General features: G+C 43.5%; 1 protein-coding gene across 1 annotated transcript in view; it reads left to right on the top strand.

Annotated features, from left to right (window-relative positions):
- Window positions 1-12,783, top strand: part of LOC117062215 (acyl-coenzyme A oxidase-like protein) — a 389,661-nt gene that overhangs the window by 317,134 nt on the left and 59,744 nt on the right. The window contains exon 16 of the mRNA XM_033175478.1: window positions 7,634-7,721. The gene's annotated coding sequence lies outside the window, so the exon portion shown is untranslated. The remainder of the gene's footprint in view (window positions 1-7,633; window positions 7,722-12,783) is intronic.

Here is a 12,783-nt window from a genome sequence, read left to right as displayed (position 1 = left end):
AAATTAAGACGAGGTCACATTGGAGTAGGGGGGGCTTTAACCCAATATGACAGCTGTCCTTATAAGAAGAGCAGAGACTCAGGGAAGAAGGCCTTCTGCTGGTGGAGGCAGCGATGGGAGTGAAGCAGCTGCAAGCCAAGGAATGTCAGAGACTGCTGGCAGCCACCAGAAGCCAGAAGAGGAAAGAAAGAGCCTTCAGAAGTGGGCACGGAACTGCTTACACCTTGATTTCAGACTTCTAGCCTCCAGAACTGCGAGAAAATACGTTTCTGTTTTTAGCCACCAGGATTGTGGTAAGGAGTTACAGCAGCCCTAGGAACCAATATACCTCCATAGTACAGCCTTTAAAACTGTTCTCAAGGTCACAAGGTGGCTGAGTTCCAAGCAGGTAGGTGCAGAAAGGACAAAGAGAAAAAGGCGGTATCTTGTTATCAGGAAAGCAGTAGCTTTTACAGAGGAGCTTCCCAGTAGACAACTGCCTGTTCTCATTGGCAAGGGAGGTTACATGTCTAACCTTAGTGGCTAGGGAGTATGGGGAAATGAGCTTCTTTAAAAAAAAAAAAAACTCTGTTTTTATGTATAAAAATTATATAATATAAAAATTTATAATAAATGTTAGATATAATTTACATGAATTAAAATTAACCAATTTTAAGTGCACAATTAGCCAGTTTTGACAAATGCACTTGTCATATAACCACCACTAGTATCTGGATATAGGACATTTCTGTCACCCACGAAGTTCCTTTGTGCAACTTTGCAGTCAATCCCTTCCCCCATCCCCAACTCCTGGAAACTACTTATCTTTCTTTCATTGTAAATTTGCCTTTTCTATAATTTAATAGGAATGGAATGGCATAGGTTTGTTCCTCTTTATTGTGAAGTGGTATTCCTTTGTGTAGATGTGTACAATTTGTTTACCCATTAGCTGGTGGTAGGTATATGCACTGATTCCCATATTGGCTATTATGAATAAAGCTTCTGTGAACAATTTTATATGCGACTTTATGTGGACATGTGTTTTCATTTATCTTGTGTAAATACCGAGGGGTGGAATGGCTGGGTTCTTCTGTAGGTATAGGTTTGACTTTATTAGAAATTGCCCCACTGTTTCTAAAGTGGCTGTAACATTTTACACTCCCACCAGCAATGATGTTAGTTTCTCTGCATCCTCACCAATACTCGGTTTTGCAAGTCTTACTCATTTTAGCCATTTCAGTGGGTGGGTAGTACCTTCTCATCATGGTCTTAATCTGCATGTCTCAGATCTTCATCATGTGTTTATTTGCCATTCATTTTATCTTGTTTGGTGAAGTGTTTGTTCAGATGTTTTGCCCATCTGTTAAACTGGATTTTGTTTTCCTACTACTGAGCTGTAGGTGTCTTTATAAATTCTGGACAGAAATCCTTTATTATACGAGATTGCATATATTTTTGCCTAACCCATTACCTGCCTTTTCATTTTCTTAACAGCGTATTTCAATTTTGAAACAATTCAAAATTTGTGTCTTACCTCACAATATCTAAACCAAGGTCACTAAGACTTTCTGTTATGTTTTCATCTAGAAACGTTGTAGATTTAGTGTTTACATTTAGGTCTATGATTCACTTTGGGCTAGCTTTTGTATATGGTATGAAGTAAAGGATAAGGTTCATTTATTTCTTTGTTTTTTCATGTGGATGTTCAATTGTTTTAGTGCCATTTGTTGAAAAGATTGTTTTTCCCTCATTCAATTACCGTGGTACCTTTGTGGAAAATCAGTAGACCATACATATGTGGCTCTATTTCTGAACTCTCTACTTCGTTCTATTAACTTATGTTTCTATCCTTACCCCAATACCATACTGTTGTGTTTACTATAGCTTTATAGTAAGCCTTAAAATCAGGCAGTGTGAATCCTCCAACGCTTCTTTTCTCAAAATGGTTTTGACTCTTCTAGGTCCTCTGTATTCTCTTACAAATTTTCTAATTAGCTTGTATTGTTTTACCATACACACACAAAATAAAGTCTGCTGGCATTCATTTTGATTGGCACTGGGTTGCATCTATAGATCAATATAGGGAGAAGCGACATCTTAGCGATATCGAGTTCTCTGACCTATGAACACAATGTATAGTTCTCCTTTTTTTAAGTCGTCTTTTAAATTTTCATTCTGTGAGGTTTTTTTAGTTTTCATGTATAGATCTTGCATTTTATAAAATGTATTCTTGGTCAGGCGCGGTGGCTCACGCCTGTAATCCCAGCACTTTGGGAGGCCGAGGCAGGCGGATCACGAAGTCAGGAGATCGAGACCATCCTGGCTAACACAGTGAAACCCCGTCTCTACTAAAAATACAAAAAATCAGCCGGGCGTGGCGGCAGGCGCCTGTAGTCCCAACTACTTGGGAGGCTGAGGCAGGAGAATGGCATGAACCCAGGAGGTGGAGCTTGCAGTGAGCTGAGATCGTGCCACTGCACTCCAGCCTGGGCAACAAAGCGAGACTCCATCTCAAAAAAAAAAAAAAAGTATTCTTAAGGATTTCAGATTTTGATGCTATTGTAAATGGCATTTTTATGTTGAGTTCCAGTTCATTGCTAGAATACAGAAATACGATTGATCTTTGTATATCAATCTTATACTTTGTGCCTTTCTTTAACTCAGTTAGTTCCAGTAGCTTTGTTGCCAGAAGATGGGTCTTGATCCAGATCCTAAAAGGGGGTTCTTAGATCATGTGCAGGAAGGAATTCAAGGCAAGTCACAGTGCAGCGAGAAGAGGTCATTTATTGAAAACTACCCAGTTACAGAGTAGGGCATCCTCAGAAAGCAAGAGGAGGAATGTGCTATCTTTGTTTTTTGTCGTTGTTGTTTGGTTTTTCTTTTTGTCTTTTTGAGATAAGGTCTCCCTCTGTTGCCCAGGCTGGAGTGCAGTGATACAGTCATGGCTCACGGCACCTTGACCCTCCCAGGCTCAGGTGATACTTCCACTTCAGCCTCCCAAGTAGCTGGGACTACAGGCACCCACCACCACGCCCAGCTAATGTTTGTATTTTTTGTAGAAATGGGGTTTCACCATGTTGCCCAGACTGGTCTCGAACTCCCGGGCTCAAGTGATCCACCCACCTTAGCCTCTAAAGTGCTGGGATTACAGGTGTGAGCCACCATGCCTGTGCCATCTTTGTTTTAAAACCTTCTTATATGGGGGTCTTACCTTTGTAAAGGTTAAGCTAAGCTCTGTCTATGTGTGGGTGGGCTGACAGCATGGCAAAATTTATTATTCTGTTGATTTAAAGAAAATTAGTCTTTTATTTTTATATTTATTTATTTATTTATTTATTTATTTTATTTTTTCTTTGAGACGGAGGCTCACTTGGTCACCCAGGCTAGATTGCAGTGGCATGATCACGGCTCACTGCAACCTCCACCTCCCGGATTCAAGCGTTTCTTCTGCCTCAGCCTCCCGGGTAGCTGGGACTATAGGCACACGCCACCACGCCCAGCTAATTTTTGTATTTTTGGTAGAGACAGTGTTTCACCATATTGGCCAGTTTGGTCTCGAACTCCTGACCCCATGATCCGCCCGCCTCAGCCTCCCAAAGGGCTGGGATTACAGGCGTGAGTCACCGCACTTGGCCCCTTGCTTTTTTTAGTGAATAAATACATCAAAGCATAAATATAATTATCTTAAAATAATATATTGTTATGGGTATTGGGACATCTGGACTTTCCATTATTGTAAGATTATGTTCTTTCAGGTACATTTAAGCTGTTTTCTCAACTGTAAACATCTTATGACCATGGTTCGTGACTGGCAAGTAATGTACCTCGCTAGTTTTAAGATGGAGTCAATTTTAAAATGATGTCACCTTGGTTCTCCTGTGCTCCTATTTCTCTAACAGCTTTATTATATATTTCTTAGTCTGGACACAGTGGCTCACACCTGTAATCCCAGCAACTTTGGGAGGCCAAGGCTGGCAGATCACTTGAGCCCAGGAGTTTGAGACCAGCTCCAGCAACACAGCAAGACCCTGTCTCTACTGAAAATTCAGAAGAGTTAGCCATGCACGGTGTTGTGCACCTGTAGTCCCAGCTACTCGGGAGGCTGAGGTTGGGAGGATTGCTTGAGCCTAGGAGGTCAAGGCTGCAGTGAGCCATGATCGTGCCACTGAGGTCAAGTCTGGGTGACAGGAGTGAGACCCTGTCTCAAAAATAAACAAACAAATAAATAAATAAATATTCCTTAAGATTTTTCTACATAGACAATCATGTCTTTTTGAGTGGAGTCAGTTTTACTTACTCCTTTTTGTTAGTTTTGGAGTTTTTTTTGAGACAGGGTCTCATGGTGTCGCCCAGGCTAGAGTGCAATGGCATGATCATGGCTCAGTATACCCAGGCTCAAGCAATCCTCCCACCTCAGCCCTCTGAGTTCCTCGGCCTCCCAAAGTGCTGGGTTTACAGGTTTAAGCCACTGTGCCTGGCCTACTTATTCATTTTTAATCTCTGCCTTTAATTTCCTTTTCTTGCCTTATTGCCCTGGCTAGAATCTCCATTTTGGTGTTGAAAAGAAGTGCTGATAACAGACATCCTCATCATCTTCTTGAACTTAGGGGGAAAGCACTTAGCCTTTTACCTTTAAGTATGATGTTAGTTGACATTTTTTGTAGATCCTCAGCAGGAAAGTATTTTTTTAATTGCCTATATTGCTGCCCAAATCTATTTGAGGCTTTTCAAGAAAAGAAAGGCGAATGGATATGGGGAAGGTACTTCTTTATGCTTTCAGCTCTGTGTTTTAGCCGTGTGATGCTCTATCAGGAAATAGGCATATCTTTTCATTTGAAGATTTAAGTATGGGATGTTGTTGATATTAAATGTGACCATGTGTGACCATATTTATCTTTATAAACAGCATGCTTGGGAGGGGCAGGCTTTGCCAGGGAACTAACTCACTCTCAGTCCATTGGGAGGCAGTGTAGCCCGTGGTTAGGGACGTGGGCCCAGAGGCCTGGGCACCTTTTTCCAACTCAGTTCTGCAATCTTGTCCAAGTTACTGAACATTTCTGTGTTGCAATTTGCTACCTGCAAAATGAAGATCTTCATAAAATCTACTTCCAGGACTTGTGAAGACTTAATGAGCAAATACAATTAAGTGCTTAAAACAGAGCCTGTTTTCTGGTGCATTTTTAAGAAGTCACACTGAGAGGGGTAGTGCCCCTTAGCTGGCATAAGGCTGTATTTACCCACAGGTTTTCAGTAGCAGGTTTATTGCCTGAAGCAAAGAACAGCCATATCATTTTTTAAATCCTCTCCTGGAACCTCGTATTAAGGTTTTTTTTTAAGATGAGAGGGTTGATTTCTGTTGTTTCACAATATTGTTTGTGCAATACATATCTTTTAAAACCTTGTGCATTGCATAGGCAATTAGAGGGTTATAATGGTTGCCCGCAATACGCTCCAAGTTAATGCTGTCTCTGCACTTGGAGGCCGAGCCGGCATTTGACCTTCTGATGTGTTCATTTTGACCACTTGACAGCAGAATGGTGTGTAGAGCCTACGCTGCTCCCGGGTCAGCCCATCTGGGTGTGAGGATCACTGTGAAGTCCCCAGTTGGCTTCAGACTCTGATTTCCTACCAATAAACTCTAATTAAAGGGGACAGACGCGTCTCAGTCAGTTGCTTTCCTATTCTAGGAAGGCTGCCTTTCCGTCAGCTTGCCCCAAGACCTGGGTGCTCTTCTTCCTGCCTGGGGCAGGTCTGGAGGCGAGGCCAGGGAGCCTCTTGCCAGCAGGGGTGAGGTTACACTGAGCCTGCTCCAGTGTCCTGCAGCAGCACCCAGATATTGACATATCAGGAAGATCACTTAGGAGCTGGCTGGCAGGCCTTCAAGGGTCCTTTCCTTTTCACTTGAACTTTTTTTTTTTTTTTCCTGTTTCCTCATACTCTTTGAGGGGTGCAGTCATAGCCTGCTTTGCACAGGACTTTCTACAAAAGTTTCCCACCTGAAGTCCATTCTTCAGGCAGGGGTCTGCATTGCACAGCCAGTTAGTTGTCTGTCCCTGGTTTTCTTTTGCTCAGACCAGTGAAAAACTTACTCTACACATTGAGTTAAAAAAAAAAATTAAAAAGTGCCCTTGATTCTATTTGGACACATGTGCACAGTGTTTTATTCTTCTCTGCCTCCCATGCAATGGTGGGGGATAGTCAGTGCATGATTAGGAGGTTAAACCGTATTAACCAGGATTTCCTGGTGTTATCCTTTACAGTGGGATAGGTAGAGCTTCAGCGTCTCCTTCCAGAACTTCCAGGAGTGTCTGGCCAGCTCTTGTCCTCCCCCTGCCAAGATGTTCTGCAGGCTGTTCCCTGAGAGTTGCATGCATCTGCCACACCCTTTCAGTTGTAATTGTGACACCAGCACAGAGAGATATTGATTCAGGTAGCAAAGCAGACATTATCCTTTCCCTTGGTTGTCATGAGATGCCCCAGTTAGGTATGGATCCCGAGGCACCCATGTCATTGTCCTCCAAACCGTGCCTGCAGCCCCAGGTGATGTTGCTAAATTATACATGGGTAGAGGCTTTCAGCAGTGCTGTTTTTCCACCAGTGCACAAAGCACTGTGTTTGTTACAGGAGGGATTTTACATGTGGATCTCCAGGCCCTGCAGAAACCGCAGAGCTACAGGGAAACAGGTAACTATTTAACTGAGAGGGCACATCAGGGTGTGAGTTTAATACAAATGAGAAGCAGATACATTGAGTGTAACTTTCTATTTGAGTTATTTCCTTGAACACACAAAAAAATGCTAAAAGTTTAAATATTAAACCCATGTGGTTTTTGAAACAAAGAAAGTCAAGAAGGAACAAAGAAAAGTTTTATGGGCCACATTTAACTCTCCTCTCTGGTCAGATAAGAATCTGAGACCTTCAGCTCCTCCTAAATGATGGTAATTACTGGTTTTGTGATTCAGTATCTTTCTGTTCTCTGTGCCTTCTTCATTCTTATTTTACTCTAGTTATATTAATACGTCCTCGCTTCCCTCCAACTAAAACACAAAGCAAAGAAGAAAGACTCCCTCCATTAGAGTGATTGAAAGACCATCTTGCACACAGTAGATACAGAAAAGCTATTTGTCAGATGCATAAATGACATCCTCATCACTGTGGATCCTATCTCCACGGTTATGTTAATTCCTTACATTATGAAACATGGCAGCTACCCGGTGCCGATTCTTGAGACATAACATGTTTGAGAAACACTTTGGAAACAAATGGAAGCTCCTGACTGCAAGGGAAGGAAGGAGGGAAGGTGGGCTGGTTATGTTGAGGATTCGATTCAAGTGGTTTGTTCTGGTATTTTGAATTCTTCAGGCAGTAAATGACCCAATCAGAACAGCCTCTCTTGATCTGTGCCTATGTTGTCTGTGACCTCCGTTAGTATAAATTAATATAAGCATGGAAATGGGACTTCTCTACATGTATGATATTTATTCATCCAACGAGCAGTTTTTGCAGGTCACAGAGGCCAGCCTACAGAAGGTTCTGCACCATGTCCATGCTCAATGTTGTACTGCAAATTTGGATGTTTGCCATCTGTCTTGCTACTAAGTTAGGCTCTCTCACAGTATCCTCAATGGTGATTTTTCTTCTGTCGATTGGACAGGTAAAGACCAAGAAGGAGGATTTTTTCCATGCCTGCAACTCGTGTCTGCACCACATGGCTTCTCTGTCCCTGGCACACACTCACCGAGGTCAGTTGGCTCCTGTTGAATATTTGTAATTGAGTGACTCAGGGGTCTACGGGTCCCTGGAGACACAACTCTGCAGGGAAAGGCAGTCCATATGTTGAATTTAGAACCCCAAATGACTTACAGAGACTTGAAGCTTGTGGTAAATCAACTCCCGACTTACTAGGAACACTGACCATATGACACCCACAAAGCCTGACGCTAAACCAGTGAGGAACAGCTCACTTAACACAACCTGACAATCACACACAGCACTTGACAGGAGCCAGTTGGCAAAACGCCTGCCCCTCAGAAGTGGCCCTCTGCCCGGCCATGATCTCATTCCTAAATGGGAGGGTGTGCACACAGATAAAGTGAGGGTGTCTTAACAGGGGTCCTGCCTGAGGAATTTTAAGTACCAGACTTACTTAAACCTAATCATCAAATTAGCAAGAAACTGGGTCAACCTTCTAAAGCAGTGGTTCTCAACCAGGGGCAATTTTGCGATGTTTGGATGTTTGGCAATGTTTGGAGACATTTTTGGTCGTCACACTGAGAGGGGTAGTGCCCCTGGTGCGCAGTGGGTGGAGGCCAGGGATGCTGCTAACCATGTTACAGGGCACAGACCACTCCCCTGTAACGAAGAATTATCTAGCCCCAAATGACAGTAATGCTGAGGCTGAGAAACTTGAATATTCGTTTTGGCTTCAGTAGACCAAAATAGCAAAATAAAATAAAACACTGAACACCAAGTGAGATCCATGACAGCGTATCATTGAAATTATTGTTTAACTTCAACAATCATCATTTTGTTTATCATCATGTCCTGACTCTGTGGGAAGAAAGTGTTAAAAGAGAAAGGCCAGTCATTCACTGAGTTGGTAGCTTTATGGGATTTTTCATCACACTGGGTTGCTGCTGGCCCTGGGAGGGCTGGGTTTGGTCACACCACAGCTTGCATCTGGGGCACCATCTCATGGGGTGGAGATGGGGACTTCTCAGTGGGATCAGGCCAGGTGTTATGGCCAGGAACCTAGGAATGTGCCTGAATCCAACACAACCTCCCAGCCTGACCATCCCCCTTCCTCCCTAACTGGGCAGTTCCAAAAGAGCAAAGTGCATGTGATTCAGTGCCGTGTGACTGTACCTGCAGGAATGTGTGGGAGCCGCCCTAGGAGCTCTGATGAGAGCTGAATTGGAGTGAGTGCTTTAGGCTCAGACTGAGCCCAGCTTCTTCCTTCCTTCTAAAGACCAGCTCTTGGGACCTTGCACCTTTGGGTGAGCCTCCTAACACAGGGCTCCACAGTAAGTGTGCCAAGAGCACAGGTTTCTCATGGGATGGGAAGCAGGGGCCCCATGGGAACACCTCCCCAGAGACTGGTCTCCACACAGTGACCACACTCTGAAATGACCATGACCACATTAGCCTTCCTGATTCTGACTGAGTTCCACTTTCTGCTTCCTGGGACATGGAGGAGGAGCAAGGAGAGCAACCAGGAGCATCAGGGGCTATGGGTCATGAAGGCACAGGATTGGGTCCCCTCATTTGCAGACTCAAAATTGTTAATTTATTGCCCACCCACAGTATATAAGGCTCAGAGAAACTGACTTATCTTAATTGAACTCAAAAATGAGTAATATTTAAATCTGAATGCCAGTTTATTCATCAGAAATAAAATCCAACCACCAAGTCATCAGTACATGCCCCATCTGTTCTACAAGCATATCTTCAGATAGAATTCAGTTATAATTAGGAGGTTGCAGCAGGTCACACTATCAGGACAGCTCGTGCCCTCAGGCCTGGCTGGAGATCTGAGTGTCCCCTGTGACCTACTCCAGACGCTGGAGCCCACAGAGTGTCTACTTCCCTGGACTATCTTGGTACACTCAGCATCAACCTCATTCCTTTAAGAAATTTATGTAAACTACCCTTCTTCTGTTGGTGGGTTATTTCTTCAGATTTGTTGATCAGGCTGAAACATGTCTGGGGTATGAAACAGCACTCGAGACACCCTGATTGAAGGTGCATGTGTCTTGGGCCTTCTCATTCACTGTATGTAGACTTGTACTGGCTTCAGTCTCAGGGGTGGTGTGGCCCTGGCTCCTCCCTCTGGGCCCCTACATACTGACCACAGGTATTGCCCTTCCTGGGACATGAGGATGAACTATATGGACTCCAGGTGAAAAACTTCTAAACATTCAGAGATGTGATTAAGTTTGAAAAGGGAGGGGGAAGTCAAAGAATCACTGCACAATTAGCTTCACCTTAGAAACACAGTGGTTGAGCCTCGGGCTGCACAGCACGCTTGCTGAGAGCACAGTGGAGCTTAGTGTGGACTGAGGATGGGGGCTCTGGAGTCAGGTCACCAGGTTCAGACCCTGGCTTTACCTCTACCAGCTGTGTGACTGTGAGTGAATTACCCTCTCTGAGCTTCAGTTTCTTCCTCATTTATAAAATGTAGAGAGCATGATATTTACCTCATGGGGCTGTTGGAAGGATTAAATGAGACAATGCTCCAAAGCTCTTACCTTTGCATCTGGCTCATTGTTAATGTTTAATAAAACCTTTTCATTACCGCTAATCACTACCCTATGAAAACCTTAGTTCTTATAACCAAAGTAGACATTTCGACCTTGTTCCTTAAAGAGAAGAAAAAGAGGAAAATGAAACAGGTTAAGTCTGAGTGTATGAGTTCTTCACACCAGGAGAAAATATCAAGGATTTGATGATGGCACAGTACAAAATAAATCCAAATCAACTCTGAACCTTGTATTGATTCATAACCACAGTAGCACAAGTGATAATTTTCAGAAATTGGCTTCAGGTTCAATGTCAGACAAAGAGGACTTGGAAGTATAAAGAAAGTAATGGAAGAAAAATCGTAAGAATTAGTTCAGTGACAGCCTTTAGAAAGCCCAGGAATGTTTTGAAATAGAGAAATCCATCTGTAATGAGGAGGTCTGTACAGATACAGAACAGGTCCTAAAGATAAGGATACTAACATCCTTAACACTATAACACAATAACACTCGCCAGTAAAATTTCACCAGCATGTCATTACATTCCAATAGCATGTTACCCTCTGGCAGAGGCCTCCAGGGGATAGGAGAAGAAGTAGAAGGAGCCCATCTGTCTTCAGTGACCAGACCCAGATGTTGCCTTTGGAGCCTTTCAAAAGAAGAATGCATAAGAAGGAAGAGAAGGATCAGTCTGTTAAAGCACAGTCTTTTTTTTTTTTTTTTTTTTTTTGAGACGGAGTCTCGCTCTGTCGCCCAGACTGGAGTGCAGTGGTACTATCTCTGCTCCCTACTCTGGGGACTACAGGCACCTGCCACCATGCCTGGCTAATTTTTTGTATTTTAGTAGAGACAGGGTTTCACCACGTTAGCTAGGATGGTCCCAATCTCCTGACCTCGTGATCTGCCCACCTTGGCCTCCCAAAGTGCTGGGATTACAGGCGTAAGCCACTGTCCCCAGCCTAAAGCACAGTCTTAATGTCACCCCAGATGACAGTGAACTCAGAATTTAGCCATTTTTATTAGGAACAAATGGAAAAAAGCCTTCTGGCATCTGTCTCCGTTTGTCACCTGAAGACTAGGGAAAACCATGTTTGAAATAAAAATGTTAAGCAGTCTCTAGTGGTTTCTGCAGTGGGATGTAACTGTTACAATGATAAATCGTTATATTTCCGTGATACACATTTTTATCTTGCCCTAGAAAGTGCAGTTCTGAAGCTGGGTGCTGTCTGAACCCCTAAGCGTGTACCAATTCCTAAACAAAAAAGGAGAAAGGAGGCACTTTTATTAAACAAATTACATCCACCACTTTTCAGCTCTGTGCAGAATTGTCTCTTGCTTTTCTCATTCTCGAAGCTTGTGAGTACTTCTCATTATGCAGCAGGAAGTCCTCTTTCTGGTTCTTAATAAAGTGACTAATAATTTAGAATGTTCACATTAAGAGCAGGTTGTAATTATGATTAGAATATATAATAATGCAGATTTCTGCCTATTGGGGATTAATTTCCGACTCCTCTCAAGGATGTATTTGTTTTGAAACAAGACTTTCTTTGTTAATAAAAACATGATCGCATGTATTATTAAAGCATTATTTCTGCATTTTATCCATTAGTGCTTGTTCCAGTATGCTCCCTGGGACCGGCATTTTCCTCTCAGTTGTTAATGGGACTATTCTTTATATATACTACATTCACCTTGATGTAGCTTTAGCTTTGGCATTCATCTTCTAGGAAATTATGGGAATATCCCTACCACCTCCTCAAATGTGCATTACATTATGCAAGCTCAGATAAACAAACTGCCACAACATCAACCAGTAGTCCTGTGTGAAGCCCCTTTTCCCTCAACTAAACCCAGATCATGAAGGACAAACCAGACTTGGGGTAGAACCAGAAGTTGCAAGACAGCACTTCTCATTCTTTGACTGCTGGGTTTCTGCAGTGTTTTTCTGTTACTACTGGAGGTGGAGGCCTGGAGGGGAGGGGAAGAGTGGGAGGACCAGAGGTGCTAGTTGGCTGTGACACCTGTGTGCCTTCCTCTCCCCCAGCACCCATCTGCTGGTGTGTCTAGCTTTAGAGAAGTCTCATGTGGCCTCACACAAGTGGCCTGAGGGAGGGTGGGAGGAAGCCCTGGGTGCCACTGCCTCTGCTTCTGGCCCGTCTTTGTCTAGCACGTGTTAAATGTGTGGGCAGTGGAAACCAGTGAGAAGGTCTGTTGCGCCAAGAATAGGCGGATGGAATTCACTGCCAAATCCCAGTAGGCCCAGCATCTTGGGGGCCCCAATATTGGGGAAGATCAGGAATGTCCCCTGGCTTCGTTTTCTCTACTTCAATCACACAGCTGAATCCTAGGCCTATGAGCAGTGCCTGTGGGAAAAAGGTGAACTTGGGAATTGAGGGTCACCATTTCACAGAGTGTGTGATGGCCAGGAGCAGCCTGGGGAGTCAAGGGAGTCCAGGGACACTGGGTCTCTGATGTTTGAGGTCTGGAAATTCAGGAGTTGGCAGGATATGGAGGGACATGAAAGTGAGAACTCACCTTCTGACTGTTCTCACACACAATATTGCTT

Source organism: Trachypithecus francoisi, unplaced genomic scaffold (assembly GCF_009764315.1).
Source record: "Trachypithecus francoisi isolate TF-2019V2 unplaced genomic scaffold, Tfra_2.0 Lachesis_group17, whole genome shotgun sequence".
In the NCBI taxonomy this organism is placed as follows: Eukaryota; Metazoa; Chordata; class Mammalia; order Primates; family Cercopithecidae; genus Trachypithecus; species Trachypithecus francoisi.
The sequence above is the reverse complement of the archived record's forward strand: the minus strand, read 5'-3'. Positions and strand labels throughout refer to the sequence as shown.